Consider the following 24,340-nt stretch of genomic DNA (forward strand, 5'->3'; position numbering starts at 1 on the left):
GGTTAATCGTGATAGCGCATCCGCTTTTTTATTTTTGTCTGCAGGCGTGTAGGTCACTAAGAAGTTGAATCTTAGGAAGAATAATGACCATCGTACCTGCCGGTGGGAGAGAGTTTTGTTAGTCTGGAGGTATTGAAGGTTTTTATGATCTGTATATATGAGTATTGGTAACCGGGTACCCTCAAGTAGATGTCGCCAATTCTCCAGTGTCAGTTTTATAGCAAGCAACTCCTTTTCACCCACTGGGTAATTCACCTCTGGGCTGCTTAATGATTTTGAAAAGAAAGCAACTGGGTGGAGTGGTGAAGTATTTGTTGGTCGTTGGGAGAGAACTGCCCCTACTGCCATATTTGACGCATCTACCTCCAGAATATATTGGAGGGATGGGTCTGGATGGCGTAGTATGGGAGCAGAAGTAAAGCTTGATTTTAACAAGCAGAAAGCTCGATTTGTTTCTTCTGACCATTTGAATGGTTTCTTTATACTTGTCAGTTGTGTGAGAGGTCTCACAATGGCAGAAAAGTTCTTGATGAACTTCCTATAGAAATTTGAAAATCCAAGGAATCGCTGTAATGCCTTACGAGTAGTGTTGAGCGAACACGGACTGTATTATTCGTGTTCGTACCGAATAATTGGATTTTTTTTACCCGAACACGGACACGGACACTTTACTGTATGTTCGGTCGTTTTATTTCCGGGTTTTGCATGCTTTGGCGCTCTTTTCATGGCGGGCTTTCAACAGCCAATCAACAATCGTTTAACTGGTGTGCCTTAAGCCATCCCAGCCATGCCTGCAAATGTCTTAGTAGCTGTGGTTGGCCGTCTGAAGCATGTGACCAAGTCTTTATAAGTTCGAGGCAGCCGCCGCAGCAGCGTCATTCTGCTGCTTAGCTAAGGGACAGAGCACACATCAATGTGCTGGCTGCTGATTAGGGAAAGATAGGCAGGAAAAAACCATTTGTGTCCGGATAGAATTGAGGGACAGGTCGGAGTGTTTAGGCAGGGCGAGTTGTAGGCATTTTAGGGATAGAGTCTGCTGAATTATAGGGTCAGTGTCTTCTACAAACTACAATCGATATTGCTGTGTGGGGGGTGGGGTGAATCTGCACTCAATCCTGATCTACGATCTCTTCTCAATCCTGTTAGGGACAGAGTCTGCTGAATTTTAGGGAAACTGTGTTCTACAAACTACAATCGATATTGCTGTGTGGTGTGGGATTGGAGATAGGCAGGTGTCAGTGATCCACATCCATTTTTCTGTGTGTGAGCTGCAGTGAACACAATCTTTTTGGGCTGCAGTGAACACAATCTTTTTGGGCTGCAGTGAACACAATCTTTTTGGGCTGCAGTGAACACAATCTTTTTGGGCTGCAGTGAACACAATCTTTTTGGGGTGCAGTGAACAAAATCTTTTTGGGGTGCAGTGAACACAATCCTTTTTGGTGTGCAGTGAACACAATCTTTGTGGGGTGCAGTGAACAAAATCCTTTGTGGGGTGCAGTGAACACAATCTTTTTGGGGTGCAGTGAACAAAATCCTTTTTGGGGTGCAGTGAACAACATCCTTTTTGGGGTGCAGTGAACACAATCTTTTTGGGGTGCAGTGAACAAAATCCTTTGTGGGGTGCAGTGAACACAATCTTTTTGGGGTGCAGTGAACACAATCTTTTTGGGGTGGAGTGAACAACATCCTTTTTGGGGTGCAGTGAACAAAATCCTTTTTGGGGTGCAGTGAACAAAATCATTTTTGGGGTGCAGTGAACACAATCTTGTTGGGGTGCAGTGAACACAATCTTTGTGGGGTGCAGTGAACACAATCTTTTTGGGGTGGAGTGAACAACATCCTTTTTGGGGTGCAGTGAACAACATCCTTTTTGGGGTGCAGTGAACACAATCTTTTTGGGGTGCAGTGAACACAATCTTTGTGGGGTACAGTGAACAGAATCTTTGTGGGGTGCAGTGAACACAATCTTTGGGGGGTACAGTGAACACAATCTTTTTGGGGTGCAGTGAACACAATCTTTGTGGGGTGCAGTGAACACAATCTTTTTGGGGTGGAGTGAACAAAATCATTTTTGGGGTGCAGTGAACAACATCCTTTTTGGGGTGCAGTGATCAAAATCCTTTTTGGGGTGCAGTGAACACAATCTTTTTGGGGTGCAGTGAACAAAATCCTTTGTGGGGTGCAGTGAACACAATCTTTGGGGGGGTACAGTGAACACAATCTTTTTGGGGTGCAGTGAACACAATCTTTGTGGGGTACAGTGAACAGAATCTTTGTGGGGTGCAGTGAACACAATCTTTGGGGGGTACAGTGAACACAATCTTTTTGGGGTGCAGTGAACACAATCTTTGGGGGGTACAGTGAACACAATCTTTTTGGGGTGCAGTGAACACAATCTTTGTGGGGTGCAGTGAACACAATCTTTGGGGGGGTACAGTGAACACAATCTTTTTGGGGTGCAGTGAACAACATCCTTTTAGGGTGCAGTGAACACAATCTTTGTGGGGTGCAGTGAACAACATCCTTTTAGGGTGCAGTGAACACAATCTTTTTGGGGTACAGTGAACAGAATCTTTGTGGGGTGCAGTGAACACAATCTTTGGGGGGTACAGTGAACACAATCTTTGTGAGGTGCAGTGAACACAATCTTTGTGGGGTGCAGTGAACACAATCATTGTGGGGTGCAGTGAACTCAATCTTTGTGGGGTACAGTGAACACAATCTCATACTTCTGAAGATTTGAGGGTGCTGCCTGTTCCATACTCCCCCTACTCCTCATCTAGCCTTTTAGGGGTACAAACAATAGTAATTGGGGCCTAGTGTGGTTGTGTACGTGTGATATACATACACTTTTTTTGGATCATATTTTCTATTCCGCTATTTAATCAAAAACCTTTGGGGATCAGTTAAATTGGGGGATAGTCTGTGTTGGTACGTGTGAGAGAGATCCACCTTTCCAAGTTGTTGGGGTTCATCTCATACTTCTGAAGGTTTGAGGGTGCTGCCTGTTCCATACTCCCCCTACTCCTAGCCTTTTAGGGGTACAAACAATAGTAATTGGGGCCTAGTGTGGTTGTGTACGTGTGATATACATACACTTTTTTTGGATCATATTTTCTATTCCGCTATTTAATCAAAAACCTTTGGGGATCAGTTAAATTGGGGGATAGTCTGTGTTGGTACGTGTGAGAGAGATCCACCTTTCCAAGTTGTTGGGGTTCATCTCATACTTCTGAAGGTTTGAGGGTGCTGCCTGTTCCATACCCCCCCTACTCCTCATCTAGCCTTTTAGGGGTACAAACAATAGTAATTGGGGCCTAGTGTGGTTGTGTACGTGTGATATACATACACTTTTTTTGGATCATATTTTCTATTCCGCTATTTAATCAAAAACCTTTGGGGATCAGTTAAATTGGGGGATAGTCTGTGTTGGTACGTGTGAGAGAGATCCACCTTTCCAAGTTGTTGGGGTTCATCTCATACTTCTGAAGGTTTGAGGGTGCTGCCTGTTCCATACTCCCCCTACTCCTCATCTAGCCTTTTAGGGGTACAAACAATAGTAATTGGGGCCCAGTGTGGTTGTGTACGTGTGATATACATACACTTTTTTTGGATCATATTTTCTATTCCGCTATTTAATCAAAAACCTTTGGGGATCAGTTAAATTGGGGGATAGTCTGTGTTGGTACGTGTGAGAGAGATCCACCTTTCCAAGTTGTTGGGGTTCATCTCATACTTCTGAAGGTTTGAGGGTGCTGCCTGTTCCATACTCCCCCTACTCCTCATCTAGCCTTTTAGGGGTACAAACAATAGTAATTGGGGCCCAGTGTGGTTGTGTACGTGTGATATACATACACTTTTTTTGGATCATATTTTCTATTCCGCTATTTAATCAAAAACCTTTGGGGATCAGTTAAATTGGGGGATAGTCTGTGTTGGTACGTGTGAGAGAGATCCACCTTTCCAAGTTGTTGGGGTTCATCTCATACTTCTGAAGGTTTGAGGGTGCTGCCTGTTCCATACTCCCCCTACTCCTCATCTAGCCTTTTAGGGGTACAAACAATAGTAATTGGGGCCCAGTGTGGTTGTGTACGTGTGATATACATACACTTTTTTTGGATCATATTTTCTATTCCGCTATTTAATCAAAAACCTTTGGGGATCAGTTAAATTGGGGGATAGTCTGTGTTGGTACGTGTGAGAGAGATCCACCTTTCCAAGTTGTTGGGGTTCATCTCATACTTCTGAAGGTTTGAGGGTGCTGCCTGTTCCATACTCCCCCTACTCCTCATCTAGCCTTTTAGGGGTACAAACAATAGTAATTGGGGCCTAGTGTGGTTGTGTACGTGTGATATACATACACTTTTTTTGGATCATATTTTCTATTCCGCTATTTAATCAAAAACCTTTGGGGATCAGTTAAATTGGGGGATAGTCTGTGTTGGTACGTGTGAGAGAGATCCACCTTTCCAAGTTGTTGGGGTTCATCTCATACTTCTGAAGGTTTGAGGGTGCTGCCTGTTCCATACTCCCCCTACTCCTCATCTAGCCTTTTAGGGGTACAAACAATAGTAATTGGGGCCTAGTGTGGTTGTGTACGTGTGATATACATACACTTTTTTTGGATCATATTTTCTATTCCGCTATTTAATCAAAAACCTTTGGGGATCAGTTAAATTGGGGGATAGTCTGTGTTGGTACGTGTGAGAGAGATCCACCTTTCCAAGTTGTTGGGGTTCATCTCATACTTCTGAAGGTTTGAGGGTGCTGCCTGTTCCATACTCCCCCTACTCCTAGCCTTTTAGGGGTACAAACAATAGTAATTGGGGCCTAGTGTGGTTGTGTACGTGTGATATACATACACTTTTTTTGGATCATATTTTCTATTCCGCTATTTAATCAAAAACCTTTGGGGATCAGTTAAATTGGGGGATAGTCTGTGTTGGTACGTGTGAGAGAGATCCACCTTTCCAAGTTGTTGGGGTTCATCTCATACTTCTGAAGGTTTGAGGGTGCTGCCTGTTCCATACCCCCCCTACTCCTCATCTAGCCTTTTAGGGGTACAAACAATAGTAATTGGGGCCTAGTGTGGTTGTGTACGTGTGATATACATACACTTTTTTTGGATCATATTTTCTATTCCGCTATTTAATCAAAAACCTTTGGGGATCAGTTAAATTGGGGGATAGTCTGTGTTGGTACGTGTGAGAGAGATCCACCTTTCCAAGTTGTTGGGGTTCATCTCATACTTCTGAAGGTTTGAGGGTGCTGCCTGTTCCATACTCCCCCTACTCCTCATCTAGCCTTTTAGGGGTACAAACAATAGTAATTGGGGCCCAGTGTGGTTGTGTACGTGTGATATACATACACTTTTTTTGGATCATATTTTCTATTCCGCTATTTAATCAAAAACCTTTGGGGATCAGTTAAATTGGGGGATAGTCTGTGTTGGTACGTGTGAGAGAGATCCACCTTTCCAAGTTGTTGGGGTTCATCTCATACTTCTGAAGGTTTGAGGGTGCTGCCTGTTCCATACTCCCCCTACTCCTAGCCTTTTAGGGGTACAAACAATAGTAATTGGGGCCTAGTGTGGTTGTGTACGTGTGATATACATACACTTTTTTTGGATCATATTTTCTATTCCGCTATTTAATCAAAAACCTTTGGGGATCAGTTAAATTGGGGGATAGTCTGTGTTGGTACGTGTGAGAGAGATCCACCTTTCCAAGTTGTTGGGGTTCATCTCATACTTCTGAAGGTTTGAGGGTGCTGCCTGTTCCATACCCCCCCTACTCCTCATCTAGCCTTTTAGGGGTACAAACAATAGTAATTGGGGCCTAGTGTGGTTGTGTACGTGTGATATACATACACTTTTTTTGGATCATATTTTCTATTCCGCTATTTAATCAAAAACCTTTGGGGATCAGTTAAATTGGGGGATAGTCTGTGTTGGTACGTGTGAGAGAGATCCACCTTTCCAAGTTTTTGGGGTTCATCTCATACTTCTGAAGATTTGAGGGTGCTGCATGTTCCATACTCCTCTTCCTCATCCTCCCTTTAGGGTAGGAAAAAATTTAATCGGGCCTAGTCTGTGTTTGTACGTGTGAGATACACAGTTTTTTATCCTATTCCGCTATTCAATACACACCCTTTTGGTGTAAAAAACATTAAATTGCGGCATAGTTTGCATATTTGACATTTGCATATATTGTGCCTTGTTGCGCTGTTTTGGGTACTCCACCAACATGGCCAGTGGCAATGACGCCATTCTCAGCTTAACTATCCCACTTCTATGCCTCCTTGAAAAAACAATTTGGGCGATGATGGAAGAGGATGTGGCACAGGATGAGGAGGAGGAGGAGGAGGAGGATGAAGAGGTAACATTTCAAAGGCTTTCAGGGCAGTCATTCGCAAGGGGCTCCGAGGGTGGGTTCCTGCACACACAAACGCCAGGGACACAATTGTCCAGCAGGGGCACAGTTCTGGAGGATGAGGAGGATGAGGAGGAGGAGGAGCTGGAGGAGGAGATGGAACCATGTTCACAGCAGGGTGGCACCCAGGCCAGCTCATGGCCATCACTGGTGCGTGGCTGGGGGGATACAGAGGACACGGACGATACACCTCCCACAGAGGACAGCCTTTCGTCGCCTCTGGGCAGCCTGGCACACATGAGCGATTACATGCTGCAGTGTCTCCACAACGACCGCCGAGTTGCCCACATTCTAACTTGTGCTGATTACTGGGTGGCCACGCTGCTGGATCCCCGTTACAAGGACAACGTACCGTCCTTAATTCACTCACTGGAGCGCGATCGCAAGATGCGCGAGTACAAGCGCACGCTGGTAGACGCCATGCTGCTGGCATTCCCATCTGACAGCGGGGCCACAGTGGAAGCACAAGGCAGAGGAGGAGGAGGAGGAGGTCGCCAACGCAACCAGGGCACCGCCAGCACCTCAGAAGGCAGGGTTAGCATGGCCGAAATGTGGAAAAGCTTTGTCAGCACGCCACAACAAACAGCAGCACCAGCAGCTCAGATGGAACGTCTTAGCAGGAGGCAGCATTTTACCAACATGGTGGAGCAGTATGTGTGCACACGCCTACATGTAGTGAATGACGGGTCTGCCCCCTTCAACTTCTGGGTCTCCAAATTGGGCACATGGCCTGAGCTTGCCCTTTACGCCTTGGAGGTGCTGGCGTGCCCTGCAGCCAGTGTATTATCTGAACGGGTATTTAGCACGGCTGGGGGCGTTATAACAGACAAGCGCAGCCGCCTGTCCAGAGACAATGTGGACAAGCTCACGTTCATTAAAATGAACCAGGCATGGATCCCACGGGACTTTTCCGTACCTTATGCAGAATAGCAATGGATACCGACCTTACCCACCCATTGTTCCATTTTTGCTCTTTCTCACTCTTTTGGGGTGTACCCTCATTTAAAATTTTTGAAAAGAAGCAGTGTTGGCTACCTCGTCCTCCTCCTCAGGGCCAGATTAATGTAGGGGCTATTGGAGCTGCAGCTCCAGGCCCCTACCTTTTATATAGGCCCCGGGTTGGCCATATTCACTGTTACCGCTCTTCTGTCACTTGTAAACACAGAAGTCTGGCTTCTATGCTCGCTTCCCCAGGCAGCACCCTCAGAACCTCCCCACACAGCGTGAAGGCCGGACAAGGAGGGACAGTTGGCGATGCATGGATGTGTTTATGGGCTTCAGAGACAGCATCCCATGTTGAATTAGGCATGCATGGCTGCACCCTTCCTCCTCTGGGTGCATGGCAAGGCACGGCCCTTAAGGCCCTTCAAAATCCTCAGCACCAAGCCCATGATGCTGTTAATCCGGCCCTGGTCCTCCTCCACCGCCGCTTCCACCTACACCGCCCATAGGTGTGCGCAGCCTATTGCATTAAGGTGTGCACCCCAAAGTTGAAATACACATGCATGTGTTTGCCAGCAGGGAGAGTAATGTATCGGGGCCATGTACCTGTAGGCAAGGAGAAATAGAGCAGAGCAGGTCCCAGGGAGATCTTTCCCATCTCCTCACTGGCAATGCTATGTGCCCTAGGTGATTAGGGTGTGCCCAGGCACACCCAGCACACCCTGTGCGCACGCCTATGTCACCGCCACATCCACCACCACCTCAACCTCCCTCCTACTCCATATGGGCCTCGTCCTTCAGAGATGAAGAAGAACATTGTTTTATTTTTCTGTTTTTTTTTGTTGTTTTAAGTTATTTCCCTATCCACATTTGTTTGCAGAGCACTTGCCATGCTCTTAATTACGTTTTGCTGCCATTTGCAGCACTCTAGCCCTTTCCTTTGGTGTTTTAGAGCCATTTTAGTGCCTTAAAGTTCGGGTCCCCATTGACTTCAATGGGGTTCGGTGTCCGGGAAAAGTTCGGTAAAAGTCCGGGACACGGACCCGGACTTTTTTTTAAAGTTCGGCCGAACCCGTCGAACACGGACATCTAGGTGTCCGCTCAACCCTACTTACGAGTTGTTGGTATAGGCCAGTCCAGAATACAGGATATCTTGCTCATATCCATCTTAATTCCGGTTTTGGATATGATGTATCCTAGAAATAATATTTCTTCTTTATGAAATAGGCATTTTTTTAATTTCACGTATAGATTGTGTGCAAGTAATCTGGATAACACAAGTCTTACATGTTTTATATGTTCAGAGAGAGATCGAGAATAGATAAGTATATCGTCCAGATATACTACAACACAGACATCAAGTAAGTCTCTAAAGATGTCGTTTTCGAACATTTGGAAAGCTGCGGGAGCATTACACAACCCGAATGGCATCACAAGATATTCGAATAATCCGTATCTGGTTCTGAATGCTGTTTTCCACTCATCTCCGTCACGGATTCGGATTAGGTTGTATGCCCCTTTCAGGTCTAATTTAGAGAAGTAAGTAGCCCCACGCACTTGTTCAATGAGTTCAGGGATGAGCGGTAAAGCATAGCGATCCTTTATTGTAATCGTATTTAATTGCCTATAATCGATAATAGGCCTAAGACTTGAATCCTTATTGCGGACAAAGAAAAGTCCTGCAGCTGTGGAAGAAGTAGAGGGTCTGATGAAACCTTTTGTCAAATTCTCATCCAAGTATTCCTTGAGATGAGAAAGTTCATCCTGAGAAAGAGGATAAACATGACCGAAAGGCAATTTGCTGTTAGGGAGTAGATCGATAGTGCAATCATAATCCCTATGGGGAGGCAACACTTGAGCATTTTTTTCAAGGAATACTTCGGACAGGTCCTGATAGCATAGTGGTGCAATCTCATCTGACACCACAGACAGGATCTTTCCAAAAGATGGGAGGTTACACATAATCTCGCAATAGTGAGAAGGGAAAGACAGGGTCTTTTCCAATCTATGATTGGTTGATGTGTGTGTAACCAGGGGAGTCCCAAAATAATAGAAAAATGGGGTGAAGATAGTATATCAAAAGTGGTGGTCTCCATATGCGACTCGTTATTAGTGACAAGGAGTGCTTGTGTCTGGTTGGTGATTGGACCAGAAGATAGTGGAATACCGTTAATGAAACTAACAGAAACAGGTTTAGGTTTTGAAATAATAGGTATTTTATTTAAGGTAACAAAACATGTATCAATATAGTTTCCACAAGATCCGGTGTCGATCATAGCCTTGGTGGTAATCCTAGTCTGGTCCTACTGCAATGTCAATTGAACAAAAAGATAGGGGTTAGAAAAGGAAGTCGTTAATCCTCCTAGCAAGACATGTGAACACTCACCCTCTTTTTTGCGGACAAGGGGACAGACGCTTATCAAATGATCCGGGGATGCGCAGTACATGCAGAGGTTTCTGGATCTTCTTCTGGCTCGTTGTAACGTTCATGCGTTTTTGTTAATGGATGGATTTACAGCTGCAGAATTATTACACTCAGTATCCTTGTAGAGATCTGTTGAACAACATATCCAACTCTCAGGACTTCATCATAGTGCACAGCCTGTATACAATTTACATATACTCAATCAGATGTATAGATGGAGGGATAGAATATATGAGAAGTATAGATGAGAGACAGGCAATTGTATAGTGGGCACTTAGGAGAGTTGCAGGTGGTAATAATAGGCAGATAGGTTCTGATGTCAAGTATAATGCAGATGGTAAGAGGACACAGATGGAGTATACTTCAGACAGAGTAACCTAGTGCAAGGATAGTGTAGGTAGTCCCAAGAGCTAACAGTCTTATGCAGATGATAGGAGATAGATAGATATAGATAGTCCTGGTAGTTGCAGTAGATGACAGTAGGAGTGCAGTTAGTAAGGAATCCCCTGTGGGGTACTTATCACATAGATAGGTTAGTAAGGATAGAGTCCAATGGTGAGAGGTGATCCCGTAGCGAGGTACGGATCAGCAGCGAGGTTCCGGCTTCAGTTCAGCAAAGGGAAATGCCAGCAGCTCTGACTTCACAGGAGAAGGTGCGGTGAACATGTGGTTTGAACAAGCGATGAGTGAGAGAAAGCCGGCGATTGAAATAGCCGCTCATAGCGGCGCTCGGCAATGATGTCATCCGGCTTAAAGGTATATGCGTCTCTTGTGTAACAAGATGAGACGCAATTAGAAAAGGAGAAATATATGGAACAAGGGTACCCATGGTACCAGAACATTACACTCGTTCAGTAGTTGATAAAGGTGGGCGTATGGTTCCTACCTCCATGGGAGTAGGGTCAACGGCCGAAATCCGAGAAGGACTAGACAATGGCATTCCCATTTTTTCAGCCCTTCTTTCACGCAGTCGCCTGTCGATGTTGATACTGAGTTGTATTAAGGCATCCAAGGTGCCAGGTAAATCCGCTCGGGCGAGCTCGTCTTTAACAGCTTCTGACAACCCGAGTCTGAATTGAGTTCGCAGAGATGTGTCATTCCACCCTGAATCAAGGGTCCATCTTTTGAACTCAGCTACAAAGTCTTCTACAGGTCTCCTTCCTTGTTTTAAAGCCCTCAATTGAATATCAGCAGTACTCAGCCTGTTGGGGTCATCATATAAACTAGCGAGTTCCGCTAGGAATAAAGAATAGGAGTTCAGAAGCTGATCATTTTTCTCAAAGAGAGAGTCTGCCCAGGCCCGTGGATCACCCGTTAAGTATGAGATAACGGTACAGACTTTAATTTGATCAGTAGGGTATGTACGAGGTTTTAACAAAAAAAGCAATTGACATGTGTTTTTGAATTCACAGAATTTTTTCCGATCACCTGTAAACACTAGAGGAGGGTTTATTTTAGGTTCAGGGGGTTGAGCAGCAGTGAGCCGTGAAAGACGGGTTCCGGTCGAGGTTCCAGAATCTTACACCCGATCAATGACATTTTCCTGCTGGGCTCTGTGGGTGTTTGTATCCAGGTGACAATCCAGAGTTTTTTCCCTTCTTTTCTTTTCTCACACGGATAGTAACCTTGTAAATCCCATCCTCGTCGCCACTGTTATATTCTCCGTGTTGTGAGAGACACAGGACTCTGGTCTGGAACAACGGATGTTTATTCAGGACTCACTGTACACTCCAACATGCATTACAGGACAGCTCTGTATATCAATGCATCTCTTACATGTCTCTAAGATGGCCACTCTGCCCCTTGACCCTTGTCATCACTCCTGGGTGGAGCCAGCCTTAAAGTAACAGTACATGTGAAACCCTTCATGTATAACACAGTGGTAATTGCAATACCTATAACCAGAACTGGACTTATGACAAACTCCTACTTTTGTACCCAGTATCACAATTTGCTGTAAAAACTTCAAGCTGTATTAAACCCAAAACCAAACATGTATTATATTGCAGCTTATCATCCTTAACCGTGGTGGCTGCTTTCGCTTTGCTTTTTTAGACTTTCTTCCCTCTGTTTTGACCAAGTGATCTGGTCAGTAAAACACCTCCTGTATAAGAGAGCCCCCACTCTGGATACCCCAAACTCACTCATCCTTGTCTTTATGGACCTTGCTTTGTGCACTAGTTCAAATCATTTAGTGGAGATGGGATTATGGTGTGGGGTTGTTTTTCAGGGGTTGGGCTTGGCCGCTTACCTCCAGTGAGGGGAACTCTTAGGGCATCAGCATACCAAGAAATGTTGGACAATTTAATGCTCCCAGCTTTGTGGGAACAGTTTGGGGATGGTCCCCTCCTGTTCCAACATGACTGTGCACCAGTGCACAAAACAAGGTCCATAAAGACATGGATGAGAGAGTTTGGGGTGGAGGAACTTAACTGACCTGCACAGAGTCCTGACCTCAACCCGATAGAACATCTTTGGGATGAAGCAGAGTGGAGACTGCAAATTAGGGATCAACCGATTATCGGTAACACCGATATATCAAGGGCAGATATGCACTTTTCCTGTTAGATTGGAATCGGTCCCGGCGGTTACCGATATTGCCGATACTGCCATGACGTCATCGCGTATGATGCACCCCGCGCCTCCGCGCACGGGGATAGTTTCTGCCTTCTTAGGCCGCCTCCCTCAGCCTCGTTCGGAGTCTCACAGTGCGCACAGTTTGTTTACAGCCGCCGCGGCCACATACTGGAGTCTGCTCTGCACTGCAGTCGGGACAGTGAGTGATTCTTTCTCAATCATACAGTACAGCTACAGTGACCAGTCACAGTGCACAGTGTGTTTTTAAACAGCTGCCGTGGCCACCCACCCACAGCTGCCCGGTGCCAGCCAGCCACCCGCTCAGGCACACACACTCACAGGCCTCTACCAGCCAGCCAGCCACAGGCCCTGCCTGTACCAGCTAGCCAGCCACCACACAGGGTGCCAGCCAGCCACCCACCAAAGGGTGCCAGCCAGCTAGCCAGCCAGACACAGAGGGTGCCAGTCAGCCACCCACCAAAGGGTGCCAGCCACCCACCACAGGGTGCCAGACAGCCAGCCACCCATCACAGGGTGTCAGCCAGCCACCAAAAGGTGCCAGCCAGCCAGACACCCACCCACCCACCAAATGGTGCCAGCTAGCCACCCACCCACCTAAGGGTGCCAGCCAGCCAGCCTCCCACCCACCACAGGGTGCCAGCCAGCCACCCACCAAAGGGTGCCAGCCAGCCAGCCACCCACCTACCACAGGGTGCCTGCCAGCCAGCCAGCCACCCACCACAGGGTGCAAGCCAGCCAGCCACCCACCACAGGGTGCCAGCCAGCCACCCACCAAAGGGTGCCAGCCAGCCACCCACCACAAGGTGCCAGCCAGCCACCCACCAAAGAGTGACAGTCAGCCAACCACCCACCAAAGGGTGCCAGCCAGCCACCCACCAAAGAGTGCCAGCCAGCCACCCACCCACCACAGGGTGCCAGCCAGCCAGCCACCCACCAAAGGGTGCCAGCCAGCCAGCCACCCACCACAGGGTGCCAGCCAGCCACCCACCAAAGGGTGCCAGCTACTTATCACCACAGGGTGCCAGCCAGACAGTTTTTTTAAGCCTATATTCAATTTCATTAGTGTCTTTCAAACTTCAATGGAGATGGATGCAGATAGAAAAATGAAAAGTGTGGTCTGGGACTATTTCTCATCTCCATCTCCAGGAAAAGCAGCGGCAGTGTGCAACACGTGCAAGAACACTGTAAGCATGGGATCAATAACTGCAAAAATCAAAAATACGTCAAATCTTTGAACCCATCTAAGAGTTCATCATGTTGAATTGTATCATGCAGCACAGAAAAAAAGAAAAAATGAATCACAAGGTGAATCATCCCTATCACAGGCAACAATAACAGATATGTTTCAGAAAAAAAACAGGTGGCTAAAATCGGATGGAGGATCCCAACTGCTGGACAGAGTAATCACAGTGATAATGGTCACTGAAAACCAGCCATTTACAATGGTGGCTGACTCTGGATTTAAGCCATTGATGTCAATACTTGAGCCAAGGTACACACTGAAGAGTGACAAGTTTTATCGAACCTAAATGCTGGGAAAGATTCACCAAACGGTCGTTGAGAAAGTAAAGGCTATGCTGCAACCAGAGAATGCTGGCAACTCACTCTCATTCCCGACTGACTGCTGGTCAGGACAAACAGAATCACTAATGAGTCTTACATGCCACTTCATTGACAGCGGATGGAGACATTTGGTGTTGAATACAAAAGTGATGCAAGGATCCCACACTGGGGAGTACATTGGAGAAAGGTTTCTATGCATGCTAAAAGAATGGGGAATCAGCAAAGACTGAGTGATGCTTGTGCTTCGAGATAGGGGAGCGAACATGGTGAAAGGAATGAGACTTGGTGAAGTGTCAGACCTCAGTTGCATGGCACACACCCTCCAACTTGTGGTAAATGATGGTCAAACCAAAAAGCTTTGCTTGACATAATTAGCATGTTGAAGAAGTGCGCATGCCATTTCCACCATTCAATCCTTGCCAAGCAGCGACTGAGGTGCATTCAGGAAGACCTCGGCCTACCCAAAACAACTTAATTAACGCTGTTCCAACACAATGGAACTCAACACCTCACATGCTGCAAAGAATGCTGGAGCAGAAGCAAGCTCTTACCATCTATTCAGGTAAATATGGACTTGGAGGACATTCTTGTCCTACTGCTGATCAATGGGACATTGTAGCCAATGTCATTGAGACCCTCCTCCCCATAGAGGAAGTGACACTAGAGGTGAGTCATTACGACTCATCTGTGTCATCTGTCATCCCATGTGTGAGAGTGCTGAAGAGGCTTTTTCAACAGAATGAAGGACCCAAAAAAACGTGGCATTATAACATGTAGGCAGGCCATGAGGGACAGCCTCGCCAAATGTTTTGAGAAGCATGAAGAGAATAAAAATGTTATGCTTGCATGTCTTTTGGATCCTCGATACAACAACCATCCTTTCTCTTCTGATAATGTATTGGAAAAGGCAAAACAATGGCTGAAAGAAGATATTCAACAGAAGGTGCAGGAGGTTCCTTCTGCCAAAAAGAAAAGTCAAGAAGAGAAGGTTTCTAATGTGGAAGAGCAGGATGCAGGAGAAAAATGTCCAAAAAAACAACGGACAGAAGAGAAACTTCATTGTGGTCAAATAGATGCCATGTTCAGTGTTTTATTGGGGCCTCATGCGGAGGATTCTTCTGAATCTGCAATAATGAGCCTGGATAATGAACTTCATCTCTATTTGAAGGAACCAGTAATTGTCAGGAAAAGTGATCCTCTTCAGTGGTGGAAAGACATTGAGGTACTGTGCCGCGCTGCAGTCAGTGCAAAACTGCTAGAAAAAAAGCTAGACAGTGGATTAGAGTCAGTGGACTACTGCTGCAGTAGTGCACCACTCACTGCTGCAATAATTTTAAATCACTACTGCAGTGCAGTCACTGCAGTAGTGCAGTAGTGATTTTAAATTATGTCAGTGAGTGAGTGTACTACTGCAGCAGTAGTCCACTGACTCCCCACTGTCTAGCTTTTTTTCTAGCAGTTTTGCACTGACTGCAGTTAGTGATTTAAAATCATTGCAGTGAGTGCACTACTGCAGCAGTAGTCAACTGACTCCTCCAATCCACTCACTGCCTAGCTGTTTGTTGCTGTCTAGCTTTTTTTGCACTGACTGCAGTAGTGATTTAAAATCATTGCAGTGAGTGCAGTGCACTACTGCAGTAGTCTCATTCCACTTTAGTGCCTAACGTCACAAATGCGCTTCTGGAAGAATGGTCAAACATTTCCATAGACACACTCCTAAACCTTGTGGACAGGCTTCCCAGAAGAGTTGAAGCTGTTATAGCTGCAAAGGGTGGGCCAACTGAGTATTGTACCCTACGGACTAAGACTGGGATCCCATTAAAGAGTATTTGTGTGTAAAGGCAGGCTTCCCAGTACTTTTGTTAATATAGTGTGTAATAAAGATGTGCTTTTATGTTTAATACTTACTTGTGTGGGTGCTATCACTAGCAGCACAGATGGTTTAAACTGAATCTGCATTATTAAATATATTTGGTTTTGTCATGGTTTGGCTTTAACCCCTTATTTACAACCATTAAACAAAAGAAAGAAAATCCATAAAATTGTCCCTTTTTATAAAATCTATCATAAAGTGCATATGAGTTTCCCAGGATGTGAAGTTTTTAACCTGTTTACGGTAAATGTAGGTGTAATGTTATATATGTACTGTATGTAGCACTATCCCTGTAGGAGTTGCAAATGTCAGGGTTCCCAACTGCTACACAGCCAGTCACATAGCATTTTCAATTTGCATCCAGACACAGAAAACAGTCCTTGAGCTTTGTAAACTAGAATAATAACTTGAATAGGAATAGGAATTATGGGATGCCCAACTTAAAAGTGACAAAAACCAGGGACAACTTCCTCCCTATGTACAACTCCTCTCGATCCTCCTGCACAGCTTGACTTGATCCTCTGTACAGCTCTGCTTAACTTTCCTTTTCCTTCTTAGAAACCAACAGTATCCTATTAGCCTAGCAAAATACCCTTACAGGCTAGAAACTCTCAGTGTTTTAGAAAAGTAGCACATGGGTTGTGAACTACATCCTGGATTACCTCCAACTCCCCCCTTAGACACTGGTCCCAGCTCTACTCCTGCAGGAAATGTTGACCTTCCAGGGTCTAGAAAGCAATCAGGGCCCAGAATTCTCAAACCAGGCAGGTTGAGGGGCTTCAGGGGGCTTTTGAAATGAAGAGGAACAGTCAGCTGTGTTTACAAAAGCTGACCGTTCTTCTCTCTCAGTGGGGAGCGATCGTGGGTGCCAGGTAGCAATCGGATCCACCTGCCCCCTGTATCAGAGTCCCCGCTGCCGAGTGGGGGCGCGGAGGGCGCCACTGGGGACACGTGTTCGCCCCCTAGCTGCAGGCGCGCGACAACGGGTGAAACGGCTGGGTCTTTCTCAGCAACGTCCTAAGCAATAGTTGTTCAATCATGCTTCATGAGGTGATTTCTACCAAGCTAAAGAGTTTCTGCTGTATCGCGCTACAATGTTTATGCAGCTAAAAATCGCTGCAAGAATACCCAGCATCTCATGGGTATTCTTTTTCTTGAACTGCTACTGAAACATTATTATTAAGGGGCCATACACCTGGATGGTAAGAGACAGGAATGAGCTCTAGTATACAAATCCTGGGGCTTTTCCATGCCCAGGGAGCGGCAGGTGGTGCATACATCCAGTCATAGAAATGAACTGCTATACACTCTTGTACTCTGGTAAACTTCAATACTTTTTTGCATCAGCTTTTTCATACCCATGTGTGGATGTGAGTAATCATTCCGGGGCCACTATTTACATCAATTCTAAATTGATAGGTCATTAAGGCTTTTAAAGTGTGGCCTATGGACAGATTGGGGCAGGGCCGCTGATAAGGCAGTACAGCCAGCCCTTCTGTACAGGGCCCAGGCCCCATCAATTCCAAAGGGTGGCCCGGGCACCTTCTGAGCAGGGGCGACAGCTGTACTGCTTTATTTCCAACTCTTGTGGTTCCCCCTGCAGCATTTTTCTTTTTCCGGCTGCACTGCAGCAGGATTGGTATCTGTATCCCCACCCCCAGCTGTCTGGGCCTCCCTGCATGCCCCCCTGTGTGCAGCATTGCCAGCTTCCCTCCACTTCTCTCCCGCAGCAGCTGCTGAGGGCACACACAGAAATATTTCAGGATGGAGAGCAGGGGGGGAGGGGAATAGTAAATATGTCCTATTTACCAGCAGATTTCTTTACTGAATGAACACACTGAGCACTGATTACTCACTGTGTCCATTCATCACTGATGCACGGCATTTACTATGCTTCCTTTTGTAAATGCACAGGGAGCCTCAGAGTGCTTCCATGAATTCACTGTCCAATGCAACTGAGGCTGCAGAGAAAGGGACTGTAAAATCTCTGTCCTCAGTCCCTTTCTCAAATGTGAGACATTAGGGGTCTGTTTAAAGCCCTGATATTTCACCAAAAAAAGGAGGGGGGGGGGCTGTCAGGTAGGCTGTACGGGGTCCCATGATCTCTAACAGCAGCCCTGATTTTGGATATTGTAGTTCTATTTTAAGGGCATGAACAGTTTTGATATATGTATATAAAGGATCAACCTCACGGCAAGACAGATTTTAAAACCAACTGCTGCGCTTAAAATTCCTGTAACTGGAAAATAGACAAAAGATATATAATTTGAAAGTGTGCTTTTGGATAACAAAAAATATATTCACACTACAGTGATAATTTAACTCAAAAAATTGTTACTTAAAATAGACAAATTAACATAAAAAAAAAAAAATAGTGCGATAGACTTCCTGCACCCTATACAGAAGTTCAGATGTTATGCCTGCCTCCAAAGACGCCCAAAAAATGCCCAAAAAAAGCCTGCTAAAAAAACGCCATGTGTTGTTGCAGGCATTTTTTGGGGGTCTTTTTAGGCAGGCATAACATCTGAACTTCTGTATAGGGATATATATACACACACACACACTTATATGTATTTATACACATACACACATATAAGTGTGATAGGAGAGAAGCCATATGCATCTTAATAATAATTCATTAGCGCAAGCATAAGGTTTTGCTACTTTCACACCTATATATGTGTATGTGTATATATACATACATGTGTGTGTGTATATATACCCCTACACAGAAGTTCTGATGTTATGCCTGCCTCCAAAGACGCCCAAAAAAACGCCTGCTACAAAAATGCCCAGGTGTGTTGTTGCAGGCGTTTTTTTTGGGCATTTTTTGGGGGTCTTTGGAGGCAGGCATAACATCTGAACTTCTGTATAGGGGTATATATACACACATATAGGTGTGATAGGAGAGAAGCCATATGCATGTTAATTATTTCATTAGCGCAAGCACGGGGTTCTGCTACTTTCACACCTATATTTGTGTATGTGTATATATACATACATGTGTGTGTGTGTATATATACCCCTACACAGAAGTTCTGATGTCATGCCTGCCTCCAAACACGTCCACAAAAAAGCCCAATAAACGCCTACAAAAAAAAGCCGGGTGTCACAGGGGCGAAGCCACTATCATGTTCTATAGCAGTTCTAAGAGAAACAATCTTTTCTCTATAGCAGTCACCCTGACATGGAAGGGTTTTGTCACCCTGCCATAGCAGTCAGAGTCAGTTAACCCTACACTACACTACGGTCCCCTGACACTTAACACTTTCCCTACAGAAACTAGATTATTAAATCTAACTATAGTGGAAAATAGTACCCTAACTACACTAGATATCCCTTTCCTCACACTAATAATTGCTAAATGACACTTTTGAAGCCGAAGTAACAGAACTGCTTCCACTCTATTCCACATCCCTGTATTACAATGCTAGAGATTTGGCGGGGCTATCTTATATACTGGGGGGTGTATTCACTACTGATTGGCCTCTGGACCCCCTAGTCACTCCAATCACATTCCTAGCATTCTCCTGCCCCCTCAATTAGCTTTTACTGATGGTTCTGGTCCAATCACGGGCTTTTAAAGCCCAGTTCCTGTCCCATTGCATTTTGGTCGGTTCTGGTTGCCGAATTCCGAACTTTTTCAGCAAAAAGTTTGAAATTCGGCCGAATTTCGAACAATCAATGTTCGGGTCGAACCGATGGTCGACCTGAACCGTTTGATCATCCCTACACACAGGTGGATTCTATTTATCATCATTAGTCATTTAGGTCAACATTGGATCATTCAGAGATCCTCACTGAACTTCTGGAGAGAGTTTGCTGCACTGAAAGTAAAGGGGCTGAATAATTTTGCACACCCAATTTTTCAGTTTTTTACTTGTTAACAAAGTTTGAAATATCCAATAAATTTCGTTCCATTTCATGATTGTGTCCCACTTGTTATTGAGTCTTCACAAAAAATTACAGTTTTATATCTTTATGTTTGAAGCCTGAAATGTGGCAAAAGGTCGCAAAGTTCAAGGGGGCCAAATACTTTGGCAAGGCACTCTATTTGTTTTGCTATTAAAGATAGCTGGCCCGAGGCTCCTAAAAAGAGATCCGGAGTGTTGGTTGAAACATCTATGGTGTAACATAAGATCTTACTCCCACACAGTGTTGGGTTACAGCTGATCCTGAGTGATTGAAAGTATCCAACATCCAATGCTAGCCATGATCTCCTATAATTTAAAGATCATGGAGTTTTGGTAAAAGGCAAACTTTTCTATTTTTTGAGCACTAGTGAATATAATCCAATATATCAAGAAACACTGAAAACATAGCACTTTGTTTCACTTTGTTTGTTTAATAATTTGGACACTTCATAACAACTTTTAGCCCCGGGTTCACACTTATGCGAGTGCGGGGTTCGCATGTAATGTCGGAGCGCACTGCTCCTTCATTACATGCGATCGGCTGTGCGGTGCGAGTTTAGCCATACACTTTGTATGGCTAAATTCGCACCGCACCCGCAGCAAACACGCACAGGACCCTTATTTGCAGCCGCATCAGGATCGGATCGCACAGCGGTTCATACTTGTGCGATCCGATCCTGTGCGAACTGCAAGTTCGCACTGCGATATGCGATCAAACTGGGGGTGTCGTTAAGATTACATTGACACCCCCAGCGTATCGCATATGGCAGTGTGAACTGCCGGGGGTGCGTGTGCGATGCGGGAACAGGCCCGCAATTGGCTCTCAAGTCAGTGACAGGCGAGTGACGTACCCATACGTCACTCTGTCTGGCCGGGGCTGACCGCCGCAGTATATAGTCGTGCGGCGGTCGGCAACCGGTTAAAGGTAAAACACACTCCAAATAAATGTGTGAGTGCGTGTAGATAACTGAGTTATATATTCATTGACCCTTCCATGGTTCCCAGTAGTTCATTAACATAGACCAGCATATGATAAATTATCCCAACACTATGCAGTACTCAATACCCCCTAGTCCCTTGTGTCCATATGTGGTTGCTCTACTAATTAGCTCTATGGAAAAATAAAATTTGTGATATTGTTAAATTATATGTGATCTTCCATCCTTTTTTGGCCTTGAAAGACCCACTTTCTTCTTATTTTTTATGTGTTTTCTCCATCTGGGATGATTGGAAGGCGGTTTAGTGTATACGAACAGCGGAGTCAGTTTACACCAGGCCCCCAATAGAGCAGAGCGGGCTCTGTACATATCCACTCTGCATAAACTCAGCGGACATGGACCTGTCATCCGCCCGCTTTGCTCTGGTCAGCAGGGGATGAGCGGATTCCTCCCCCGCTAATCAAAACTGAATCCACCCTCTGCGAACAGGGCCTTAGTCCTGGATTTCTGCCTTTATGATTACACACACCTAAATTTAGTCAATAACCTCAGCCTAGGCCAGTGATGGCGAACCTTGGCACCCCTGATGTTTTGGAACTACATTTCCCATAATGCTCAACTATACTGCAGAGAGCATAAGCATCATGGGAAAAGTAGTTCCAAAAACATCTGGGGTGCCAAGGTTTGTCATCACTGGCCTAGGCAAAGGTTGGTGATTAAATCATTTGCTACTAAGAAGTTTAAAGTGGAGTTTCAGCCTCAATCACAACTATGGCTTGAATAAAAGAGGACCCCACCAGGATTTTTGGATTTTTTTTTTTGTCGTTTTGTACCTTTCCTGTTATCTTGAAACCGTACCTTTGTCCTACCTCACGGAGGCGAGGTACGTCATTTCCACTTTCCCATTGGCTCCTGGGATAGCGGTATCATCATTCCCAGGAGTCAATGGGCATTCCCCCGCAGCTAGCATTGTGTTATTTTAAAACCAGAAATGATGCGATACTAGGCGGAGATAGGCACCATTTTTCAAATGGGAATTTAGTCTTTTGTCTTTATTGGTGCTGGGTGGAGGTGCAAGTATCTGCAGCTACTGGTGGCTAGAGCAGCAGGCACAACAGGAGCAGGAACTTCCTCCAACGCCATCATCGCTATGGAAACCTGGCCGACATACAATTGGGGCACGTTTCCTTATCACTGCACATGCACGAGATCGTGAGGTGCATGCTGGGAGCCTTATCCCGGAAGAGTCCCAGCGGGCTTCAGATGCCCACAGTCAGGATGGCCATGTTGTGAATCAGGAGATTACAGTAAGTAATCAATGTTGCACAAGGATCAATAGGGGACACATTTGAGGATTGCCAATTTGTAAAGCACGAGTGGTGAAAAAAAAAAAACATCTGAACCCAGCTTTAACAACTTATTGGGAGCCATCTCTGCAATATCAACAATGCCTGTCATGCAAAAAAAGCAGGAACTTTGTTTGAGTGACAAGCTTCGCGCAACAGGGTTTGGCGCAATTGCAGCCCAATTTATCACACAGCATACACAGCAAAACTGCACTGCATTTTGGTGACATTTAAAATTAATGGTACCCAAACACACGTAGTGCGTTTTGCCACTATCACAGAGCGATTTGGGATCATGGGCAGAATTCAGATCACAAAACGCCAAGTGTGAACGGGGCCTTAGTGACAAAGAGATTATCATTTTATCTAGGCTAAAGGCGAAGTCCATCTTTTGCAAAAAAAAAAAAAAATAATAATAATATTAGTAATAAAATAATAATAAATATGCACACATTTGCAGAAAAAGTTAGATAAGTTATTTTTTGTAAATGAGCCTGAAAACTATTGAAACCGCAATCAGTGGATAGCATTTGCAATACGCAGACTCCTGAAGAGTCTTCTATCAGCTATATGTTTATACTGAAGTACAGCCTTTCAGTTGGGTTAAGTTTAGATTTCAGATGGTTATCTATAACAAGTCTTATTTGTCTTGTACAAGTGCAAATTGCTCAAGAAAAAGTACCCTAAAGTTTAGAAAAGTGATCATCCTTAGTGAACACCCCTGTCTGTTGCTTTTGCTGAATAAATGGGGGAGGCTTGGGGATTGCTAAATACACATCTAAATATGAGTGTAACAGGCTCTAAATAATATAGTTAGCCTTAAAGATGTAAAAGGGAAGGATTTGGGTTTCTTGAACACTGGACTAATGAACAAGCTAAAGAGAAGAGGATCTGCTGAGCTGGAGGAGAGTTTTTGGGAAGACTGGAGGAGTAATTAAAATAGGATTGAGAGAGAGGGGAATTTAAAATATAATATAGCAGACAGGTCAGAAAGGGTTTAGACCCCATTGGTGGGTGGATTGGATGAAGATGGGGGGGGGGGGGGGGGGCTATATCAGATAAAAAACAAATATGCAAAACACAAGTGAAAAATGCTACAATTCATTTGTTAACCAATGCTAGAAGTTTGCCAAGCAAAATAGGTGAGTTGGAAGATTTGGTGCTTGAAGAGAACTATGATATAATTAGCAGTGCTGAATCTTGCCTTCATTCTTTACATGATGGGGCTAATAATATTCCTGGCTATGCTCTATCAGAGAAACAGGACAAAACATAAGGTGTTCATTGAGGCCCCAACTAGAAATGATGCTCTGCTGGACCTGGTAATCTTAAACCATGCAGAGCTTATTACGTATGTTCATGGGTGAAAGTGACCATTACATGATTTAATTTAACCACTTCCCGCGAATCGATGTACCTGTACGTGGGCTCGGAGAAGTAGTTGTACCAGGATGATGCCTGCATCTGCAGGCATCAACCTGGTACCGTTCTTTAGAGCCGGTGGTCGGCTTTCAGAAAATAACAGCCCATATGGCTTAGGAGCTGGTCGGCCGTTATCCCAGCGGGCGGGAGGGGACATCCCCCCTCCCGCCTCCTTCAGCGGCTCTGCCTGGCTTCAGCGTCCCACCAGGAGGCCCGAGCAACCAGCCGCCACGATTCAGCTTTGATCAGGTTTTCGAGGTAGTAACCCGGAAGCGGCGTCATGACCCCACTTCCGGTTTACTAGGTGGCTAACGGAGCCGAATTTTAAAAAACTCAATGTGGAGGGGTCTGGGGTCTTTTAGACCCCGATCCCTCCATAAAAGGTACCTGTCACTGCCTATTACTGTCACAAGGGATGTTTACACTCCTTGTGACAGCAATTAAAGTGATCAGATTTTTTTTTTTTTTTTAAACAGTGCTAAAAATAAAATAAATAGAAAAAAAAAAGAAAATTTTTTTAACGCGTCCCCACGAAAGAAAACACATACGTAAGTCACGCCCGCAAATGAAAGCGGTGTTTCAACCACACATGTGCGGTATTGCCGTGACCGCCAGAGGGAGAACAATAATTCAGAAAAAAAGACCTATGCTGTAACTCTAAATTGGTAACCATTATAAAATTTTAAAGCGTCGCCTATGGAGATTTTTAAGTACCGCAGTTTGTCGCCATTCCAGGAGTGTGCGCAAATTCAAACCATAGAATCTTAGGTATCTATTTACTCGGCGTGGCATCATCTTCACAATATACAAAAAATTTGGCTAACTTTACTGTTTAGTTTTTTTTTAAATCCAGTGAAATTTATTTTTTTCCAAAAAAATGCGAAA

The sequence above is a fragment of the Pelophylax lessonae genome (assembly GCF_965119305.1).
Source record: "Pelophylax lessonae genome assembly, chromosome: 4".
Lineage (NCBI taxonomy): Eukaryota > Metazoa > Chordata > Amphibia > Anura > Ranidae > Pelophylax > Pelophylax lessonae.